Here is a 23,256-nt window from a genome sequence, read left to right as displayed (position 1 = left end):
ACTACACACAGAGAAAGATTTCTGGTTTTTTGCTGTTTGCTTTATACTGCTGGTATTTTGTTAATGGCTTCTGGGCTCACCATGGAGATAACTTCTTATTATCATGAGTGGGTGCTGTGGGATGGTCTTTCTGTATACTGTGAATATGTGTTACTACCATTGGTTAATAAAAAAGCTGCTTTGGTCTATGGTAAGACAGGTTATAGCCAGGTGGGAGAGGAAAGATGGAGTCAACACAGATGCTAAGAACTGCCAGGGGAACAAGATTTAGTGGAACACAGGTAAAGCCACAAGATACGTGGCAGTACATAGATTATTAGAAATGAGTTAATTTAAGATGAAAGAGCTAGCTAGCTATAAGTCTGAGCCATAGACCAAACAGTTTATAATTAATATAAGCCTCTGTATGTTTATTTGGGACCGAGTGGCTTCAGGATATAGGAAAACTTCCAGCTACAAGTGGGTGGGACTGAGGGTCCCCACTCAACCCTTCCCAGGTGCAAGTCAGCTGGTGGTGCACTCTGCCCAGTGGCATGGGGTGGAAGAACCCATGTCTGGGAAGTGTTGGGCGGAGAACAGCCTCTTGTGCAAAGGCACCTGTTTAGGTCCACAGTTCTTAAAGAAGCTATCCAGACAGACAGGCTGAGGGAGTTGAGTTTAGCTGGAGAACCGTGATCCCGTGTCCAGGAACAGAGTTAGTAAGAACTGGTCTTTAATAACCACCGGCAATCTTCGTAGTAACAACTGATTGCTCTGCAACCTCATGCCAGGTATCACACTAAAGTGCACTGCAGTGTTTCCTGTTACACTTCTGTTTGACACTCCTATGCCATTCCCTTTTCACTGATGATGGAGTGCTTAGAGGAGGAAACTTGCCCAAACCCCATGTGTTAACTGTTGGCAAGCTGTATTTAACCCCAGGTGGTCTGATGGCAGCTCCTGATATCTGGCCCACACAGAGGGGTTTTCTTCTGTCACTGTGTCTGCAACTGCTGACACAGGCTCTGAGCCTCTCCTGGAAAATGAGTGATTGGACCAGACGTTTGCAAAGTCCTTTCAGTTGGTGACTTGCTGTGATTTTTTTTTTTTTTTTTTTAATTCCTAGACTCATCAGCCTTCCTTCTGCACAGTTCTGTTTACAGCAATTGAGCTCCCTCTGGGCGCATACCATGTGGTCAGACTCCATGAATACAGAATGAGCATACTGGCTCTCTCTATTTCATGTTGGCAGGGACTGGGCAGCTGGTCTGCAGGGCTACAGCTTATTCTAGGGTCTGTTCTCTTCCAGAAGAAGCAACTTTCTTTGAGGATACTTTCTTTGGGACATTGTTTCTCCGCAGAAAGTGGGGGTTCTGGTCAGCTCTGTCCTCAGACAAATGTGTTTCTCATGTCCTAGCATTAAGCCCCTGCCCTTGGTTTACCTCTGTCCTTCTGGATTTGTTCCAAACCTTCCCTTGAACAAAAGTGACCCCCAAACTCAAGCTTCCAGGAAGAAAATGCTGACATCCATTTGTGAGACTCCTCTGCAGGCTTTCTTCAGTCAATCTGCAGTTCTTTTCCCTGGTGCAGTGCTCTGTGGCAGGTTTTGTACAAGGACCCAGAATTTTCCCAGTGTTGTCAGGGCTTAAGGATGCAGGAATATGAATGTCTACTATGGACCTACCTGAATGTTTCCATATATCTGATTTTGTGGCCAGAATTATTTGCTTTATAATTGTACTTGGCAGTATACAAAGATATTTATATAAAGCTGCGTAAGTTCAGCACTGGAGAGGTATTATGGATTTATATTGGTTGGGTATAATGACACATTTAGAGTTTAGTTGTGGACTTGTTGAAATGGAGGCCCATCTTTAGGATTCATGTCTTTGCAGAGCTTTAGCCGTTGTCTATTAGAAGATCAACAACTCTGATTTCTGTTTTATTCCATGGGCCTTCTTTAGCTATGAATATCTCTTACCTGGTGTAACCAACTATGAACAGAAATTTCATCTTGATCTTTTTAAATACACACACACTCACACTCTCTAACACTTTCTTTCCAGAGACTGACTTCTTGTAATGTTTTCATTTGTTAAGTATTCCTGGCCTTGCATACTAGGTACTTTTCTAGGTACTGGGTATCACACAATGAATACAGGCGGGCACGTTGCCTTTTAGAACTTAGTCTGGTACAGAGAGAAAACTAATAACTAAATGAGTAAGTTATGTTATCTGGTGTTTTCAGAACCTAAAGGACACAATTTAAAATGAAGCAGGGAAGGATAATAGGAAGTTCTGGGTGTGGGAGTTGGGGTGGGTGGGTATATTTCAGTTTAAAATGGGACAGTCAGCAGATGCCTCCAAGTGAAGTTGACATTTGATGTTTCAATGGTATTATGTTTTTCTTTTCCTTTTTACTTTTATTGATTCTTTGTGGATTTCACATCATGCTTTCAGATCCCACTTATCTCCCTATCCCCTTGCATCTGCCCTGCCCTTGCAACCGCCCTCTGCCCTTGCAACCTCTCCCAAAACAAAACCAAATTTAAAAGAAAAACACAAAACCAAACCAAACAAAACCCCCCAAAAGAAAAAGAAAAAGAAAAGAAGAATTTTGTTATAGAAACTGTAGTGTGGCCTGTTGAGGCACACAGTTTACGCTTTAGTCTGTTCATCTTTGCTTTCAAGTGTTCATTACCACAACGAGTCATTGGTCTGGCTCAAGGCCTCTGGTTTCTGCTACACCACCAATAATGGGCTCTCACTGGCACTCCTCTTGGATATCCTGTGTCATGGAGATCCTGCTGTTTTGGATCTGTAGGTTTGTCCCTTTCACATGCTCCAACAGTTCATAGATTAGGTGGATGTTGGGGTGGACCAACTCATAGCCCTAGTTCTGAATATTTCCAAATGAGTGGGAGGACACAGCACACAGAGCAGTCTCTGAGAACTGGTGCACATAGGTTTCTTGGTGCTCCTGCCTCCATGCTGTGGGAGGCTGAGTGTTGCTGGAACAAAGCCTTTTGCCTGGTGTGGGACTGGACTGCATCTGATATCCCACTTTATGTTTGTGGACTCTAGGCTGTAGTTCAGCATTGACCCAGGTTACTTAGGTTAACTTTATTAGTGCATTTCCTTCCAGTCTTGCTGATTGTCAAATGCATTTGTCTCTATGTAATTTCATTATTTCTACATCTTTGTTATATAATTAGAGCTCGAACTGATGTAGCCTGAGAAAGCACATTAACTTGATCCAGTCTGTGTTATTAAACTAATTTGTTCTTTTCCCCACAGCCTTGTGTGTATGTCATTTGCTTAGTGACCAGAGCCAAGCTGAGCTGTGTTGGACTCAGCAGAACTTGTTCCTGACCAGCCACCTACATGTGGAGGTTTCAGCTGTAACAGTACACTCTCAGTGCCTGTGCCTAGCTCTCACCCACAAGGTGGTCTCTGTGGGTCCCAAAGGCAATCAGTGTTACATATACATCCTAAGTGGAAGTAAACTGCCTGCAGCACTTCATGTGTCCCATGTCCAAGGTCTCACTTTCTGCAGTCTCAGTTAGCCCAGTCAACCACAGCTGAACAGGTCCTAAGTTCTAAGTTGTACCCATTTGGAGAAGTGTGATGACCTCTCTTTTAGTAAGGGTATTTCTATATCTGTCCTATCTTATTGTCATTTTTAATCTCTTACTGTTCTTTACTAAGCCTTATCATGGGTGTTTGTGGTTAGAGTACATTGGATTAGGTACCGTCCATGGTTTCAGTCATCCATGGGCATCTACAAACACATCCTTTGCTGATAAAGGGTGTTTGTTCTGTATTGCTCTTTGCTAATTTAATTGTTGCATAGTTCCTTTCAGTTTTCATTTATACCTCTTAACAAAGTTTAATATGTTTGAAATTAGGGATTTTGGTGTCTTAGTATAGAACATTTTAGAAATACTGTTGAGGTGGAAGAAGGATCCGCAAGAGGGATGATCAAGGAAATGTCTTTGCTTGTGTTGTCTGCTCAAAGTTGTGATAGATCGACCTTATTTTGGGAATACACCAGAGTTTCCAGGGAGAGGACCAAGCCAGGACTCGGGTTATGATAAGTAGCTCTGAGCCTGATATAGTTCTCTTACTATCTCAACCGTAGTTTCCCATCTGTCGAATAGGGACATTATTCTTATTTATGCAGATATTTTGAGGATCAAAAGAATTGATTTACAGAAAGCACACGGAATGAGCATCTCTTAAATAATTGTTCAAAAATTAAAAAGATATTTCTAACAATATTGTTATAAATGCAGTAAAAATTAATGACAGGTAAATTAGATTTTATGAGGTCCACAGTGTCTGCTGAGCCAGGTTTACTTTCACAAAGGAAAATTCCTAGATTTTAGGATCCATGATGTTTTTGAAGTGAAGTGTACACCTTAGTGATGCTACTGCTCATCCATTCGGAACTTGGTAAATGAGGTACAACAAGGCCAGGAATCTGCTGAAGCTGCACCTTGGTGGGGCTGGAATCCTTGTCTGTCACCTGGGCTTGATACTGCCCCCTGCTTGGCATACTTCACAGACTAGAAATTTGATTATATTGTGAGTCTTTGGCATATTCTCATTTCTTAGTTTTTTCCAAGCTCTAAAAATACTGTGGTTTGCCTTGTGGCTACCACCTCCATTGGGGGTGGGTGTGTTGGTGGGGACCCCTTAGGATAGATCCCCTTCATCATTAGATCCAGGCCTGCAAATCTCTCTGCCTACACCCTCTCATTCTTTTCTTGGGTTGGCCCTTTGTCATATTTGCCATGTTGACTCCTTTTTCTCACTTCCCCATATCCCCCCTTCTATATTGCCTGCATGAGTTCATGTGTCTGCTAAATGAAATTTCAGATACAAGTGTGTATGGAGACATGTCTTATTATTTTCATTTTTCTCTCCTTTCCCCTAGAGCTAATTCAAGGTGTCCCTGCAGCCTAAAATGTCAAAGGAAAACTATCAAGGGAAAAAGTGATGGAAAATAACTATTATAAGCTTCCTTATAGCTTAGACGCAACTCTTTCCTTTTGACCCTCTTAAACAAATCCACATTTTGGCCGTGGAAGGAATAATTGCTCTTCTCCTCAGAACACACTCTGTAAATGACTAGCTGCTTGAGTTGTCCTTCTGGGGGAAGAAGGTCACCCAGAGTGGAGAACTTTGTTGTTTCCCCTTCCTCCCTCTCATTCCCTTTGTTTTCTACCCACTCAAATAATAAAACCATTTTCCAACTATAGAAACTGTAGAGGTCAACAGTGTGACTCTGGCTAATCCTAGGGGAAGTCACAGTCACCTTAAATTAGAATGCAGTTTTTGCTTCACAACCATGGTCCTTCCAGCTGGAAGATGCACATTGCTGTGGGCTCCTACCTCCGTTGTATCTTGTCTTTTTTGCGTTGTTACAGGACTCCCACTCTGCTCTTCTTGGTGAGCCCTCTGCTCCCAGTGGGGCCACAGAACTGGTACATGGGCCTTTGATATTTTGCCAACTGTTTTCTGGGATTAAAAGTGAATTAGAAATGGGAGCACTGCTTCTGTTCTGCCGATGCTTCTGGGGTCTAGTCGAATAGAGCCGTCAAAGGTCTTGAACAACAGATTCAGGGGATATGTGAGAAAAAATGGAAGCCTGATCTTCCAGGTAAATGAGGCCCTAAGGGAACACGACTTCTTGAGCCTCTGGACTGGCTCCTCCAGATTTGCTCTTTTATTTGGGTCAGAAGATCATCAGTTAAATTTAATCCGAAGGTAAACCAGTAATCCTGAAGTGGTAGCTCATGAAGTGCATGGTTGGCTTGAGCCTCACTAATTATCTTCCCAGCTGAAATAATCGAGAATCAGAGGCCCTTAATAGAATGATTTGGAATTTGAGATTGCCCTTAATAGAATGATTTGGAATTTGAGGTTTTTATTTAAACATGTTCTCCACAGGAGTGGTAAATAGGTTGCAACCTGTAGATTAGCCCTAACTGAGTAGTTGCCTAGAGTGTAGGACTGAGAAGTCTAAGGATCAGACTAAAATCCTTAGAATATCACAAGCACTGTGAGGCCATGCCTGAGCAGTCAGCAGCCCTTAAGGTCTGCCTGTGGCAGAAAAGTCACCTTGTTAAAATCATAAGTCAGGAATGGTCATGGTGGCTTGTGTCTACAATTCCAGAACTGAAGCAGATAGATTACCAAGAGTTTAAGATCATCCTAGGCTATGTAGTTTTAGGCCAGCCTGGATTACAAGTGAGACCCTGTCTCAAAAACAAACAAAAAAAATCTTATGAAGTTACTATGCCCCATTTTTTCCACTAAGGGTCTCCCATGTCTACTCCCTGACCCCCCAACCTGATTCTCCCAGTAACTTTCCAGTTTACTTTGAACACATGCAATGATATTTTTCCTTTCCTTGAAGAAAAGGAGGCTTTAGTTATACTCCAGCTTTCTGAAACCCTGTGCCTTTCTGTGGTTGCTGTGTGGCAGAAGACAGTTCTGAGAAGGTCACTTGCCACTCACTAGTACATGGTGACTCTGGTGGCAGGCATTATAGAAGTCAGTTTAAGATGAAGTCAAATGAGACGTTATAGATGTTTAGCTTTCAGAGTATCGCCAGCATGATAGGGAGGACTTTGGTGAAACTGTTGAATTTGCATTACCTGATAGTGGGGCATTCTTACAGAAAAGGCAAGAGATGGTGTATACATGTGTTAATCTGCTTCTGCTGCCACAGCAGTTCCAACGTGCTGTGGACATGTGGAACTCTAGAAGCCTGAGACCATAGCGTCTGCAGAGCTGATTTTATCTGAGTCTTCCTTCTCTCCTTGGCTTGTAGATGGCACTTTCTTTAGGTGTCCTCATGTGTTTTCCCTCTGTATATACCACTGTCCTTACCACTTCTTACATGGTTCACTCTACTGACTTTCTTTGAAAGAGTTAGTTCTTTAAAGGTTCCATCTTCTAGTTTAGTTACGTTCTCAGATACTGATTTTCAAGATAGGAGCTTTTAGGAAGCACAGCTAGCATTTCTAGGCAGTTAATAAGCTCTAGTGCTATAACTTGGAACAATATTGAATGGAAAAGTACCTTCTCAGGATGGTATTGAGACTCAAATTCTTGAGTGTGAAGATTTTAAAAAACTCCATATCCCTACATGAGAACATGTTAGAATTACATAATACATAGTAGTGAATGTCATGATTAGTTTAAGACACCCCCAGTGTCACTGGAAAGGGCTGGACTCACCTTAGGAAAAAGTATCATTTTGATGCTTCTTACTAGTGTACCAGAGAAACTGGCTGGACAGGTGCCCAGTGTGCTTACAACCCTGTTGAAGATAGAGCAGATCTGAAGAAGGGTTCATTTGCCAGGCCTGCTGAGAATGATGTGTTAAATGTGGGCCGAAGGACAAGTTGAGAGGTATCTGAAATGATTGGCTGTCATGGATTAAATGTCAGAAAAATGAGTACAAAGAACATTGTGTGTTTATCTCATTTAATAATAGAAATCACAGTGTTCCACCACCACTTCACGCCTTCAGTTCTTGCCTGTATTAACTATTATCATAGTATCAAAAAGCTATTAACATGAAAAATGAATACCAGTTTAATCATTGGGAGTTCTTGCTTCTTACAGTTCCCTAAATATATTTAAAATGTTTTATCAGTGTTCTGATTGAGAGCTAGGGATGTGGGTCATTTGGTTATCCACAGTTTCATTTTAAGTAGAGTGTTCAACCTTGTCTCTTTGAAAAATGTAATTCCTGAATATATTTTCTTCTACCCTAAATTAGTAATTCATTGACCTTTCTTCTTACAGGAGCTGTGGCATCTGAAAGCAATTAAGTGTTTTACATTATCGTTCATTGTGAATAAACAAATAGTTCACAGTCCTCTCTCCCTAGGCTGCTGTAATTTAGCAATTGTAGCTAATTATACAGCTCCAGAGCCAGTTCTGAGAGGGATAAACACTACCTCCCAAATGCTTTGCTATTGCTGCCTGTGCTGTGACTTGGGGGGATAGGGAGCCTCTCTGGGGGTGTTTAGGACTTACATATTTGTTGAGTTAGGCAATTTATACTACTCACAGTTTCACTAAATGGAATCTAGGACAAAGCTTCAAAAAATAGGAAATGATTAATTTTTTTGATATTTCATAGTTCTAAATTGGAAACATGATGCTGTGATAAACCAGTTGATTCCTGAAGATATGATTATCTGGGGGATGGAATTTTCAAGACCTTTATTTTTTTCTCTTGTCCTTTTCACCAAACCTTTCGCTGTTCCCTTTTTTAGTGTCATTGTTGAAGAGCATGGGCAGAGAAAGGAAATGATAAGGGGCATGGGCTGAGCCAAGGCTCCTCTCTGATTAGAGAAGTTTGATGGAGGTTATTTTTCTTAAGCTGTAGCTGTTGGCTCTTTTTGCTTCTGTGTCTCCTCTTGATTTTGGACTGCTTCAGGAAGAATCCAGTCCTTGCTGTGTCCCCAACATCAGCTCTGATGACACATGCCAGGCACTCAGTACATGTTGGCACAGTTGAACTTTGGATTGTTTTATTAGATTTGTGATCCGTATATTTTTTGTTTGTTATTTTGTTGTTGTTGCTTTGCAGAAAATAGAACTGACTTTAACTTGGCTGTAACTAAATTCTTCAGACTTCCTAAAAGCAGTTATCTCTTTAACTACCAACCGCACATTTAGTTACTGTTTGGATTGTGTACCTGTCACTCACAGAGGGACAACAGCATGAAGAGAATGTCAAGACTGCTGAGTTAGGAAGAAAGAACATTCATTCAACTGAAGGAACCCACAGCTGCCTGAGCCAGAGTGCTCAAACTGGAACAAGGTGGTTAACCGTCCTGTGAAGACAGTGGCACCATTTCTTACTGAAGGAGGGTTGGGTGACGTAGGCACTGATTAACCCACAGATGGTTTTCAAACTGGGTTCTGCCAAAGACACTAAGGAGCCCAAGAGATTGGAATATGAACCTTTTGTTAGGAAGAAGTATCTTAGAAGTAGAGAAAAGGGAAGTATATCAGACCCACAGAGGGTGGGGGTCCTGTGGGTTTTTTTTTCCCCGCCCCGAGTCTGTGAGATGAAAGGTATACTGTAGTATCCTTCAGTCCAGCAACATGAGTAGATTGCATTGTGACGAAAAAGATAGATTCAGAGGGCTTGGTTTCTAGTCATGGACATACTATTTTTATTAACTGCGTCTGTTACTTTGATGTAATCCTCTGGGCTGCAGCATTCAGATCCATGTTACTGGAGTTCAGTCGACTGAGAGCTACTGATGCCCACTTCCCAGGGTATGCATTTAAAACCTCAGTTCCCCTGAGTTGCCCATAAAGTTATCACTTTTTGTAAGAGTTTAAAGTAACTTTGGGATCATTCTCTTCCGTTTTGCTTCCCTTTTGCTTGTTGATGTCATCATATGCAGAAATAGAAAACTGGTACAAAACCAGTTCTCCGGTTCTGTGTGCCAGAATATCTGATGAGCTCATGTATTGCTCTTTTACTTTTGAAAACTGAATCTGACTCAAATAGTAGTGACTAACTACTTAAATTTTGGGTCTAGCTGTGGCCTACATTTCCTGTTCCTTTGCTGTTAGTTTTCCATTTTCCCTGTGTAGTTGCTTCGTTTTTTAGTTCCATCTTCCTTCCCTATATATAAATTAATATGAGGCCATCCAAAATTCAGGCAGAAGCAAATGGGGCAGCTGGAGCCAGCTTAGGCAACTGTTCTAAGAGCAGTGCCCTTGGAAAAAGTGTTGTATTATGAAGACATGACTTCTACATGACTCTTTGTATCAGTAGATTTGCCACTTAACATCATTTAAATAACCCGTTGAGGATCTGGTCAAATGTCCACTCATCCCAACTCCAGGAAACTGCAGTTAGTAAAGTGTGTATGGTATAGTGAGAAATTCTGGTAATGGGAACTTGACTTCCCACCCAATGTGGAGGCTGTGGAAGGATTCGTGGGAATGCAACTTGTCTCAGAGCTATTGATAGCTGCCTAGGATCTAGCTGAAGCAGAGTGTGAATCAAATAAGACCCGAGAAAGAAAGTATTTCTAGTGGAGAACACATTGGGGAATCAAAGCCAGCAGAACCTGGGGCAAAGACAGGGCCTCAGTGGCAACTTGCAGCTGAGCAGGTAGTACTCTCCTTCCTGTGAATTCCTCCAAAGCAACTCAGTGTGCAAGCTTTATGGTGCCAGGAACTGGATGAGGAAGATACCCATAGCTGAGGCACAAACTCTAGAGTCAAGACAAGTCTGGATTTCTGAGGAAGGCAGGTGCTTTGGCTGTGAGCCTTAACAACTGAGTCTGGGTACTCTGCCTTGGGAAAAATGAGGGAGTAGCTTGAAGGAACACCAAGGAATTCTCTGAACTGATCAGAGAGGTAAGACTAATACTGAGGCCTGAGCACTGCAAAGATGGCTAGCGGTTATGAGTATTGCTGCTCTTTCAGAGGACCCAAGTTATTGTCTCAGCACCAATCAGGTGATACTCAGCTGTTGCTTGTAACTCCAGTGCCAGGGGATCTGATGCCCACTTCTGGCCTTCACAAGCACCCACCTACCTATATGTGCCATACAAACACATAGATAACATACATATATGTAAAGCAAGCAAACACACCAAAAAGTGATCTTTATTCCTAGAAAACATGAGAACCAGGGTAGCTCTGCTGTATAGAACAGAAACTTGAAGGAAACCCCCTTGAATGTTTTCTGTGTTTGTGACATTTTGTTCAAGATCCAATTCCCATAGAATGAAATGATCAGTTTGGTTTCGATCTTTTTTAAGTGTGGTGTGATTAGAAGAGGGGATGTAATATTTAGCAAACATGAAATTGTTTTATGCAAAGGAAACTTGGCTAGCCTTATAAAAACAGAGGGTGAATGTTGTTGGGCAGAGGAATAATGGAATGTGATACTTATAAATGAGTAAATTTCAGAGACTTTGAGCAATACTTCTAATATCTCAGCTTTATATTATGAAACAAAAAGTCTAAGCCTGATTAAAAAACAATACCCACTGTATGGTTCTTCCTATTGGAAATATGGAAAAAGACAAAGCCTGAAAAGCTGTCAGGTATGCCTTGAAGTGAGTAAGCCCAGTGATCTTAGAAGTTTGTTACATTTCTTTAGGAGACTCATTAACTAAGAGGGAGGGTGGTCACATGTCTCAGTTTACCCAAATAATTCCAGTTCTTATCTTTATTCCTTCCAAATTAGTATTGTCTTGGCTTTCTCACTTTTTGGCTAAAGAATCATTATTCCTGATTGAGTTGCAGTAAGTCAGTATGGGCTTGATGGGCCTTTTCTTTATCCACTCCACTCTGTAGAGCATCCTCCAGGTGCACATAGAGCTTTTGCAGAGAGATCTCTCTTACTCACTAGAGCCTTCCTTACAATGCCCTAGATTTTGTAGGCACAGAGGAAGTAACATTGTGCTGAGACATGCTTGGGATAGGTAGCATGGATCTACCTGGTGTGAAAGAAGTATTTTGTACTGTTACTCTTTCAGATGTCAGCCAGCCAGACACCACCATTCCTTTTTAGGCCTGAGCTACTGACTGACAGTCGATTGTAGCAAATTACAGGTTGAAATGTGTATATGAAAGAGGTCAGAGCATTTGTGCTTGGAGAGTGGAGTGATGTTGAATTTTAAAGGATACACTGAAACTACTGATTTTTAAAAAATCATATTTTTACCTATCCACCCAACTTTGTGTCCTAAAAACAAACAAACAAACAAAAACAAAAACAAGAAAATCCTTCAAGACCAATGTCTGCATTCTTGGATGTATGGTCTTTCATGAGAGCCTGTTTGGTTTACCAGGAGCTATACTTGTAGAGAAAACTGACCCTTCGTTTCCCAGCTGCCCATGGCTAGAGATGGGTTTATAGGCCAGTTCCCGTCTCATGTTGGAATTTGGTCTGGTTTGGGGTTTCACAGGTTTGCCTGTGCTGCTGTCAGAACATATTGATGACAAATACTGGTGTGCATATGAAGAAAGAGGCGCACTTATTCACTACTCGGGAATATAAACTGATGCAACCACTATGGAAATCAATGTGGAGGTCCCACAAACAGCTAAAAATAGATCTGCCACATGATCCAGCTATATCACTCTTGGGATACCCAGAGGACTCTAAATCTTATTATAGAGTTATGTGTTCATCCATCCATATTCATCACTGCTCTACGCACAATAGTCAGAATATGGAAATTCCTTAGATTTTCCTCAGCTGATGGGTAGAAAATGAAAATGTAGTATAGTTACACAGTGGAATATTATGTTTTAATAAACCCTTTGGATAATGATCTTCTGAGTACTTTTTTTTTTAAGAAAAAGTGAATTCCACAGTTTCTCCAGTAAGTTGAGCGTGACTGTGTAACCTTTAACATCCGACATTCACATAAAACCTGCTGATTATAACTGACCACATTTCTCTTAATGTTATTTCTCCAAAGCTGGCTGGACCACATGGCTTTATGTAAGCATCCAGAGGATTGGCTGTCACTTCCTTTCCCATCTCCTTCTCCATTTCTGCTCACTGGGGGGAGTGGTGAGGTCTGTATAAAAGGCATAATCTGTCTTCTGCGTGAGGTGGAGAGTATAGAGGAAAAGCAGATTGCCCTGCTTTGAGGTCTTTTGATACAAGATTTCCACCTCTTGGAGAAATATCAATTGGGGAGATAAATTCTTCCTGCCAGTAGAGAGTCGGTCACATCTATGTCCTGAGTTAAACAGCACAACATGAAGCAAAAGTCATGAATGTTGGGGAGACTTGTAGGGAAGAAGAGTGGCTGACAGGAATGGGAGGGAAGAAGAGGGGGAAGGCATAACCAAAACGTTGTATGTGCATATATGAACTTGTCATTGTACTGGACTTTTCTCTACATATAAAAACACAAGACCAGCAGAAAAAGAAATTTCAGCGTACCACCACAAGTCCATTGTAATACCTGGACCTAGACTGAGGACTGGAAAACACCCCACTGTAGTTCTGTGATATCCAATATTCTGATGGACAGCTAGTGTATAGGTGTGGTTGGACCAGGAACAGCCTGTCCAAAACTAGGGTACATCAGTCTAATGACAAACATTGTTTTCTTGGTTTGGTTGTGATAAGTAAATACCTTTCTACTTTGTTGCTAGCAGCTCTCTCCACTGCCCAAGAGTCTAGATTGTCTTAGCATACTGAAGATGACATCCAGCAATGTTCCTAGCACTGATAATGCTGCTCTGATTCTCACATGGATCTGCTTCAGAAGCATGGAGCAGATTTAGCTAATAAACATGACTAACTACTGGTGAGAAGAGTCTGTGCTGCAGTAATTGATCATTAGATAGTTCTGAAAAGAGCTAAATAGAAAGTCACTTTGAAAGTCTACAGACAATTGATTAGCAGGGAAATTGGGTATAACAATAAATCTTCAGTATTGTTCTTTGCAATCTGACATTTTTCACAGAGAGAAGCCAAAAGGCTAACTATATATTTAAAGACTGACCCTGGCCTGGATGTGGGTATTCTGTACATGGCTTTGATTTTCCAATGGAGGATGACTTGTTCCCAGTTTTGCATATTTGAGTGCATGCATACTGCTGTCTAGAATTTCAGATCTTTCTAAAACTGATTCACAAAAACATCTAACCTCACCAACCTCTTTATGCCACCTGCCTTCATTGTGAATGCAGTGCTTACAGCCTTTCAAAGACAGAGGCTTCAGAATTTGGCAGTAGAAAGCATGGCTCCTAACATGTTTACGCTGTGGTTGACAGTAACAGGTATTTAACTCTGCTGTGCCTGCCTGGCCATGCCATTGTTACATGTGCCATGCCAGCTGACATTTATTTAGGAAATGAGCACACACATTTGTATGCTCACAAACCACTTGGGGTTTGAGATATTATCTCCTACATATGTTGTACCTGCCCACGGAAAAGAAGCTTTTCCCCACCTCTAAGTCTGACATTTAGCACTTCTTGACTTGTAATGGCTAAAAATGAGTTTGAAGCAAATTCTTTTTCATCTCCTTCCAGCTATTAATTTCCAGTACTTCAATTTGTGTTTGAAAAAGCAGTTAAAAGTGAAAGTTCCCGGTCAAGAGTGAGTAATGGTGAGCTAGGGTGGAAGGCTAAGGCTCAGGGTAGTTTTAAGACTGTAAAGACAGGGCTAGGACACTAATTGTTGATGGCAATGGCTTTTAAGAGAGAGCATAACTGGGGCTGGATTTCAAAATCAGGCTCATTTCTCAATGGCTCAGCCTAGCCGTTGGTGACCTCCAGGATGGCAGATCTGACTCTGCAGCCAGAGCAGGCATATTTTGGTGGCATATGGCAAGAACACCAAAGAGAGAGCAGAGCAAGTAAGAAAAAGGGAGCAGCAGCAGGGGCAGAAACCTCCAGGCTGCCTTGCTAGGGATTCTACAGCAAAGTTTTGTTGTTTTGTTAGAAGTCCAGATGTTTATTCATAAATGTTCAGCATGTTAAAGACTGATGATCTCAGTTTCTTTTCATGTCAGAGTCTACTGAGAAAATAGTGATTAGTTCTGGAGGCTACAGTGTCCTCATATGGAAAATAAACAAGATGTTAGCTTTTGCAAAAGCGGAGTATACATTATTTCATTGATATATTTTAATTCTTCTAATAACCCACTGCTCTGTTATGAGACCAATTAGATATTTGAGTAGATAAAAGTAAAAATGTTAATTATCTTGAATATAGTTATGTCTGATGTAAACTTATTGCTGTGTGCATTGATTGGTGTATAGTTGGTTCACCTGTTACAATGTAATATGTTGACTTTCCACATTTAAGAGGATCATCCCTAAAATGAGGTCTTCATAGCTGAGTCCTTGCTGAAATGTTGGGTCTCATTTGTTTTATTTTATTTTTGTTACCTCCAAAATTTATAAAATGAACTTAAAATCTGGTAGGAAATGGCTGTTGAGTGAGTAAATGGGTGATTCCTATGTGAAGAGAGAATTATGGGATGGGAAAACAAGACCTTCTGGTAGAAATGGGGCCAGACTAGGCTAGAGCCAGGCAGGGTCACAGAAGCCAGTGTGGTGGTGGAGGAAACTTAGGGTTTGTGTCGACACTGGCTGGATGGGGCTAAAGGCAAGAGGGAGTGAGGCTAGTCTGAATTAGGGCCCTGGATGAGAAATTCTAAACCTTGTTTTGATGGCAGCTAAGAGCCTGCAGGTCCTTAGGTGTGAGTAGGAGAAGATTCAGCAAGTGTATCCATAAAGAGCCTGAAGAAGGAGGCACGATGGGCTGGACTGTGAGGAAGCCCCTCCATAGCCAAAATGAAACCTTGGAAATTATGGTGAGTAGCACTTCCACTGGACAGGAGAAGGCATTTCGATTTGTGAAGCTTTCTGGGAAAAGATGTGACAGTAACCTGATAAACGTGAAAGTCCACAGACGTTTTCTGTAAAGTGTGAGCTTTTGAGGCTCATCAGAAACATCAGCTCTTTGGGCCAGTCTCCCAATAATCCTAATGTGAAGGTAATTGCAGCAAAGTCATATGAATACATATGGTCACACATGACTGAAGGACAGTGGTTTGCCAGCCCCTAAAAAGAGATGCAAAAACATGTTTAGCTTTAGAGAATAAAAGTGCAGATTAGGTAACGCACTGGTAACTTTGTAACCAAAATTTCATTTTACCCAATCTAGACTTTATTTCCCTTGGAAGAATCTTGCAGTTACCACTCTTTCTTTTAAATGGTGGCAGACACTTTTAATAAACATCCAACATGGTCCGACTCACATGTTTTTATCTTCCTTAAATAGAACTCAGTGCAGGCAGTTGGACCCCAGTCTGATATACAGTGGCCTTGTCATTTACATTGCGTAGCTGTGGAAAATGTCACACAGAAACTTCAGTGAAGTTCTTCTCAACAGCAGCAGCTCATTGAAGAAATGAGCTGTTCATGGTAGAGGACAATTCCAGTCTGTCCTGGGTTTTACTTCCTTGCTTCAGCTCAGAAAATGAGGGTCAAGATCAAAGGGTGCAGGTACAGGAAAAACTGGGACTTGCAGGGTGAGGTGCACAGCACTGGCCTCCTGAGCGCCTTACTCTTTAGAGTATAGTTGATGAGTGAGAAAAGGATGTCAAGAGACAAATCAAGCTTGGAGCAGGAAAGAGAAAGCCTAGGATGTCATGAGATAGAACATCAGGACTGTAGTATGCTCAGAGATGGTGCCTTCCTTCTGTAGATACCCTCTGTAATCTGCCTTTAACACAAGCTACTGGTGAGAGCATTGCCCTTAGTACAATACCTGTATATACTAGTACTTAACATATGTATTCTTCTGGGTGTTTATATACACATAGTTTCTGCTTTGTTTTCTTTTACTCAGAATTCCAATTTTGTTTTCTAGAGCAATGTGGAGCTAGCTCTCTCTGATGGTGACTTCACTGTTATAATGGACCTGCCAGTCTTGGGCTGGGGATGCCTAATTAAAATTTATTTTATGATCATGTGTGTGTCTAAGTGGATATATGTGTACCCCATGATTGTACCCAGGGAGGTCAGAAGAGGGCTTCAGATCCCCTGCAACTGGAGTTACAGGCAGTTGTGAGCTGTCTGATGTGAGTCCTGTGACTGGAACCAGGGTTCTTTTCAACAGCAGTGGGTGCTCTTAACCACAAAGCCATCTTCAGTTCCTTGGGCTGAGAATTTAAACCATTTTCATCTACATAGATGGGAAGAAGAGGTGGTGATTGCAAGATTCTTACAAGGGAAACAAACTCTGGAATTGGTATTTTTGTTTGTTTGGATTGAGTTGGTATTGCTAGCATTTTTCTTGTTCTGCTTCCTTTTTTTTTTTTTAATTCCAAAGCCTTATATTTTCAGAATTTTCCAATGTATATGTGTAGGAATGTGATATATATGTGGGTGTTGTGTGCACCTGTGTATGCCCACATGGTCTAGAAGGGGACACTGTTGTCTTGCTCTCTCATGCTCTGAATTATTCCTTTAAGATGGGCTCTGTCACTGACCCTAGATCTAGACTGGTGGCCATCTAGCCCTGTCTACATGCTGTCTATATCTGCTATACCTCAGAGGTCACAGATAATGTGTGGCTACACCAGGCTTTTTATTTGGGTGCTAGGATCTGAATTCACATCCTCATCCTCATGCTTACACAGTAAGTTCTTTTATATGTATACACACACAAACACACACACACACATACACACACACACACAAATTGTAGAAATTGAATTTCTTAGAGGTCATAAAGAGAATAATCAGAAGTAATTCATATATACATTCTCAGAAAATGATTCTAAAACTTGAACTTGTAACTTCATCTGGAAAATTACTGTTGTTTTTTTTTTTACTTTTTTTTTTCTCTATTGACAATTCTCTTGTATATCAAAATGACCTTTTTATAGAATTGGCTTCTCTTTTTTAATTTTACTCTTTTGTCATTGTGGGGGGCAGGGGACGGGCCTTGCACATGTTGTGCCACATACATAGAGATCACAGGACAATTCTGTGGGGTTGATGCTCTTCTCTTACCTTTATGTGGATGCTGGGGAAGGAACTCTGCTTGTCAGGTTTCCCTTTTACCCAATGAGCCCTCTTGTCTGCCCCAAATTGGCTTCATGAGGAATTGTTCTACATTTTCAGACTTTGGTTGGGCTTTGAAAAGAACGGGTTTTCCCCAAAGAATGTCACAGAATGTATATGATCTTGCTACTCTCTACACCATGGCCACAGTATGGCCAAGTGTCTCAGTAAAGATTGATGAGTGTCAACTTCTGAAGCACCTGTTGCTCCCTGTTGAAAATACTTTACCTTACTTCATAGATACCTTTCTTTTTAACTCAGTGACTGGGATGGAATGTAGATTGGAAGATTGTCACTCTACCTGGAGAGTTGGCAGGCAGATAGGTTAGGTGGTAGCTTAGTGGCTACTCCACTTGGTTCCTTTGGCTTCTTGCTGCAGGACAACATCCTGTCCATCTTCCATCTAGGTAATCCCTTAACATCAAGGAGCTAGAACAGGTTTCTCCCCTTCTGACTTCAAAGAGCACTTTCTCTGTTTCACTACTGCATGATCTATCTTATCATCATCTGTAAGCACTGTAAGGCTACTAAACCAGTAGCCTGGGTCTTGCACACTTGGGCACACTTGCCTAGGGACTGAAGGGATTTTGAGCAAAGTGCAGAGCCTTGCCTTTGTAATCCATGGGCCTAGCACATGAAGGGTTGCTTACTGTATGTGCATATCAATATGTGAAGAGGAAAACAAAGAGAGGACCTTGGCCATGTGTTCCAGTATGTGTTGCAAGCCTGAGTTCCACCACCACCCTCTTGTCCTTTGAGGAATACACTACCACAGAACTGAATTCACATAAATAATAGGCAGGTGAGACATGATTGACTGTTTTCTAAGAGTTGGGTGTGTGTCTGGTAACTGGCTTGTCTGTGTGGGGCTCTGCTGATGCATAGAGTTGGAGGCCTCACTGGGCTGGAATATGATAGTTCCCTTGTTCATTTTTCCTCAAGGCTACCGAGGCCATAAAAATCAGAGCTAGCATTGCTCATTCACACCCAGGATGGAGCAGGAGAATGAGAAGCCAGCTGGTTCAAGTGCTCCACAGTCCCCCTCAGAATGCCTGGATTCTAGGCAAAGAACAAATGAAAATGGGGGAAGGAGGGACAGACAAGAAGAAGAATGGATTCCAAGATGAAGACTTTGTATATAAACAGGGAGTTGAGAAATATGGAAATTTCCCTGAAGGAAGAAATGAAGAGAATAAAAGCGGTTGTGGGATGAAAAATAACCTATAAATTATGCTTAACTAACTTACTGAATAAATATAAATCATAGTTACATAAAATCGTTTTATTTCATTATGCTAATGTTGATAAATTTTAATTTTCAGGTGTACATGTCTAAAAACCTCAAGGCTCTTAAACACACAATAATCAAAAAGCTAATTAATCACTTATGGGCAACTTTCCCAAGTAACTGTAGAAACAGTTACAATTAAGAAATAGTGCCCTATCCAAAAAGAATAAAAATATATGCTCAGACAGGAAACTTCATTATAACCTACAAAGAAAAACAGAAGGATTTTGTTTTCTACATTAATGTTTCCAAGTGTGTTTTAGGAGAAGGGGAAAACAAAGAGGAGTTTGGCCACTCATATTGCAGGATATGTTCCAGACCTGAGCTCCACCACCACCTTCTTGTCCACGGGAGCTGACTCACAAAATAAGTAATTGGCAGATAAGGCATGATTGACTGAGGCAGAGAGTCATTTCAGAGGCCTACATCGACTTTTTGTCTGTCTGTCATTTTAAGTCTGTCCTCTTTGCTCTTTGCAGACCATCAAGTCTTTGTTCTTACATGTTAATTTTAACTGTTTGTTCTAGATCCTTAAGATGTAAAAGTAAGATAAACATGGTTGTCATTTCTTCAAGTATTGATTGAGAGCCATAAATAAAATAGGGATAGGTCAGGGCCAGATACAATGCAAGGGATCTGTGGGCAAGCATGTATATTCATCAATCAAATCCTTTGCAACTATTGGTTTAACAAGTTTCAGAAAGCCCTCTTTTCATTTTGTGTTGATACCATAGGCTAATTCTGCCATAAGGGACAGTAAAAGTAAGCTATTAACATTCTTTAGTTTTAATAGTCAAAAGCCCAACTGAAGTAAAAAGTGAAAGGGGGTGGGGCTTGATTGCTTTCATAAATAGAAGGTCCATGGTGTTGGCTTGCTTATGATGCAGCTGAATCCAGTCCACACAGCTAATTAGTAGCAGAGTGAGTGTTAGAATTGACCTCAAGTCCTTTCACTCCCAAGGCAGTTCTCTGTTATATTGTGCTACCCTTACACTATTGCAATCAGTATCAGAAGAATTAAAAGCTAAGTAGAACAAGAGCATGCCTCGTCTTGGGTTCCCAGTGGTCATAGATGATGATTTTACCTCTTAGCACCTGCACATTCCTCACTCTTTAAGGAAACTAGCAAATACCCTTGGCTCCTTCATGAAGAAGGAGATCATTGCTTTGTACACACTGTGTCTTCAGCTGATGATGTCCATCCATTTGTTCATTTCTTTACCCATTTTTTTTCTAAAGACATGACTTGGTACCTCCTGGGTTATAGATACTGTGCTAGGCATTTGGGAAGCAGATATAAGGGATACACAACTGCAGATAAAGATGGCCAAGCAGGACACATAACAAATGTGTTGTTTCTTTTCATTTGGTTTTGTAAGGAATGAATTTGTTCATTCTTTTCATCAGCAAATAAGAGGTTCACACCTAGGAGCCAGTAGGAGGCATAGTAGGCATCAATGTTGGGCATAAAAAAGTAGTCCAGATGTGGAGAACTGCACACAGTTGTGTGTGGCAGAGGCTGAACTGCAGACAGTTGAGTGTGGCAGAGGCTGAACTGCAGACAGTTGAGTGTGGCAGAGGCTGAACTGCAGACACTTGAGTGTGGCAGAGGCTGAACCGCAGACACTTGAGTGTGGCAGAGGCTGAACCACAGACACTTGAGTGTGGCAGAGGCTGAACTGCAGACAGTTGAGTGTGGCAGAGGCTGAACCGCAGACACTTGAGTGTGGCAGAGGCTGAACCGCAGACAGTTGAGTGTGGCAGAGGCTGAACCGCAGACACTTGAGTGTGGCAGAGGCTGAACCGCAGACACTTGAGTGTGGCAGAGGCTGAACCGCAGACAGTTGAGTGTGGCAGAGGCTGAACCGCAGACACTTGAGTGTGGCAGAGGCTGAACCGCAGACACTTGAGTGTGGCAGAGGCTGAACCGCAGACACTTGAGTGTGGCAGAGGCTGAACCGCAGACAGTTGAATGTGGCAGAGGCTGAACCACAGACACTTGAGTGTGGCAGAGGCTGAACCGCAGACACTTGAGTGTGGCAGAGGCTGAACCACAGACACTTGAGTGTGGCAGAGGCTGAACTGCAGACAGTTGAGTGTGGCAGAAGCATCACTTGGGAAGATGCAGAGGGTAGCTGGGTCCAGCCATCAGCTCTACTGGGGGTCTCAAAGGCTTGACTCATCATCACTCTCCAGCTTTCGTTCTCTATGTAGCTATGTAGGTTGTAGTTGCCAAGAGCAGGGGCTGGAGGCTCAGAAGTCAGAGATTATGGGGATATTTCCTGGAAAAGGATGGAGACTAGTAGTCTATTACTGTGGAATTAGGCTCAGGAGACCGAGGTCAGAATGGGGTAGAATCATTGGTTTATTTAGTAAGGGAAGGAGTACATTCCAGGGAAGTTCTTGGTGCTAGGGTGGGCAGTGAAATCAGTAGCTAAGACTGGAACTCGGGAAAGAAGCAGAGTTTTTCCTCGCGTTTGCATTTACCTGGAGCGGTGCCGGATTCAGAGGAAGGCTTCCATAAACAGCATTGATTGTCAGATATTATAAAACAAGTAGTTAATGGGAATCTACCTTAATCCAGAAGGCCACTGAAGAACACCCCAAGAAAGGCCGTTTAGCTGAGGGTTGAAGAATGACTTGAAATTAGCCAAGGAAGATACATTATGTTCATTTGTGGCTAAAGTGCTACCCGTGATGCACCTGTGTTCTCAGTGCTGCCTCCCCCAACCTCTCCCTGGCTTTTCCTCTTGGCCTTCTGTTCCAGAACCTCTTCTGTATCTAGGGAGGCAGTGGGTTGAGATTGTCATAGTAACGACTGTTTATTACCCAGTTGTGTTTACCAGTCTCTTTTGCCGCCCTCAAGCACAGAAAATGAACACTAAGTCCTTGGAATAAGTTGTTGTCTCAGTCAGTACTTAGGTCCTGAACAGAGACCTGCTGGGTTTCCAGAGTGTGGAAGGCTTTATGTGCTATTACACGTTCTAAATGTTCAAAACTATTTTTTTTGAGAAAAAAAATTAATTAAAAAAAAAACCCCAGACCCAAAACGGTTTAGTGTCTGGAGAGATGACACAGTGGTTAGCACTTGCTGCCCTTACAGAGGCACCAGGTCTGGTCCCCAGCACTTACATGGCTCATAACCACCTGTAACTCAAGTTCTCAGGAATTTGATGGTCTCCACAGGTACCAGAAACACATACGGTGCACATTCAGACATGCACTCCATAGCACTCATACACATAAAATACAATTTTTAAAATATATCCTAGTCAAAATAAATATGCTGTTGTATCCCTTCATGTGGTCATCTGCATACTTTCATGGTATACAAGGTTTGAGAGTGATTGTAGATAAACAAAATACATAGGGGGAAAACAGAAAGTGAATGTGTAAATCAGGACCAGAAAAAGATAAAAGATAAATGGAATCTAGGAATGTTCCAGATATGTTGTAACTTCTGAAATAATTCTGTGTTGCAAATTCACAAAATATTCAGCCAAACTCAAATGAAGCACAAGTAATATGCTAGCCATCTAATTAAAACAAATTACATGGCTGAAATTCTTCTCAACCAAGTACACATTCTTTAATGGAAGGAAATGCATGCTAAAGGAACAGTATATATATAAAACTCTCAGAGAGAGAGAGAGAGAGAGAGAGAGAGAGAGAGAGAGAGAGAGAGAGAGAGAGAGAGAGAGAGAGGAGAGAGAGAGCAGGAGGGGAGGGGAGGGGAGAGGGAGAAAGGGGAGAGGGGGGAGGGGAAGAGGGAGAGGAGACAGAGATTGCTCCTCTCAGATGTGGGGAGCTGAGTCCTATACACTCTGTAATAGTAACTGGGGGTTGCATAATTTTATCTGAGAGGCTTGGTGGCATTGAAAACTCAAAACATATATGAAATTTTACTCTAAATGTGTTCAAGTATCAATTTTTAATTTGGAAATTCTGAGCTTAGGGAATCACCTAATAGTTGGATAAAACTATTTTTGCTGAAACACAAGGAAAGAAAATTTCAGTTGCAAAGTCACTTTGCTGTGAACAGCTCTACCTGACACCACCTCCAACTCCTACCAAAGGTTCCAGTACAGACTAATAATCAGCATGTCTGTGGGGATCGTCCCCAGAGGCACTGTGAACATCATTAGTCAGTCCTCCTTATTATAATATATGTGAGAATGAAATAATTTGCAAGATATAAAACTTAAGATTGTGGCCGGGCGGTGGTGGCGCACGCCTTTAATCCCAGCACTCGGGAGGCAGAGCCAGGTGGATCTCTGTGAGTTCGAGGCCAGCCTGGACTACCAAGTGAGTCCCAGGAAAGGCGCAAAGCTACACAGAGAAACCCTGTCTCGAAAAACCAAAAAAAAAAAAAA

The 23,256-nt window shown here is 41.7% G+C and overlaps 1 protein-coding gene and 1 long non-coding RNA gene across 7 annotated transcripts in view; one reads left to right on the top strand and one right to left on the bottom strand.

Moving 5' to 3' along the window:
* The window catches only part of Fars2 (phenylalanyl-tRNA synthetase 2, mitochondrial), a 453,987-nt gene that overhangs the window by 202,490 nt on the left and 228,241 nt on the right, over positions 1 to 23,256 (top strand). The window lies entirely within an intron of this gene.
* LOC131911213 (uncharacterized) lies at positions 20,232 to 21,643 on the bottom strand. Its single transcript, XR_009379298.1, has 2 exons — positions 21,371 to 21,643; positions 20,232 to 21,165 (listed from the first exon to the last, which is right to left on the bottom strand). It is a non-coding gene; the product is annotated as an uncharacterized LOC131911213 (long non-coding RNA).

This window comes from Peromyscus eremicus, chromosome 5 (genome assembly GCF_949786415.1).
Source record: "Peromyscus eremicus chromosome 5, PerEre_H2_v1, whole genome shotgun sequence".
Classification (NCBI taxonomy): Eukaryota; Metazoa; Chordata; class Mammalia; order Rodentia; family Cricetidae; genus Peromyscus; species Peromyscus eremicus.
This window is presented reverse-complemented; position numbering and strand designations above follow the sequence as displayed.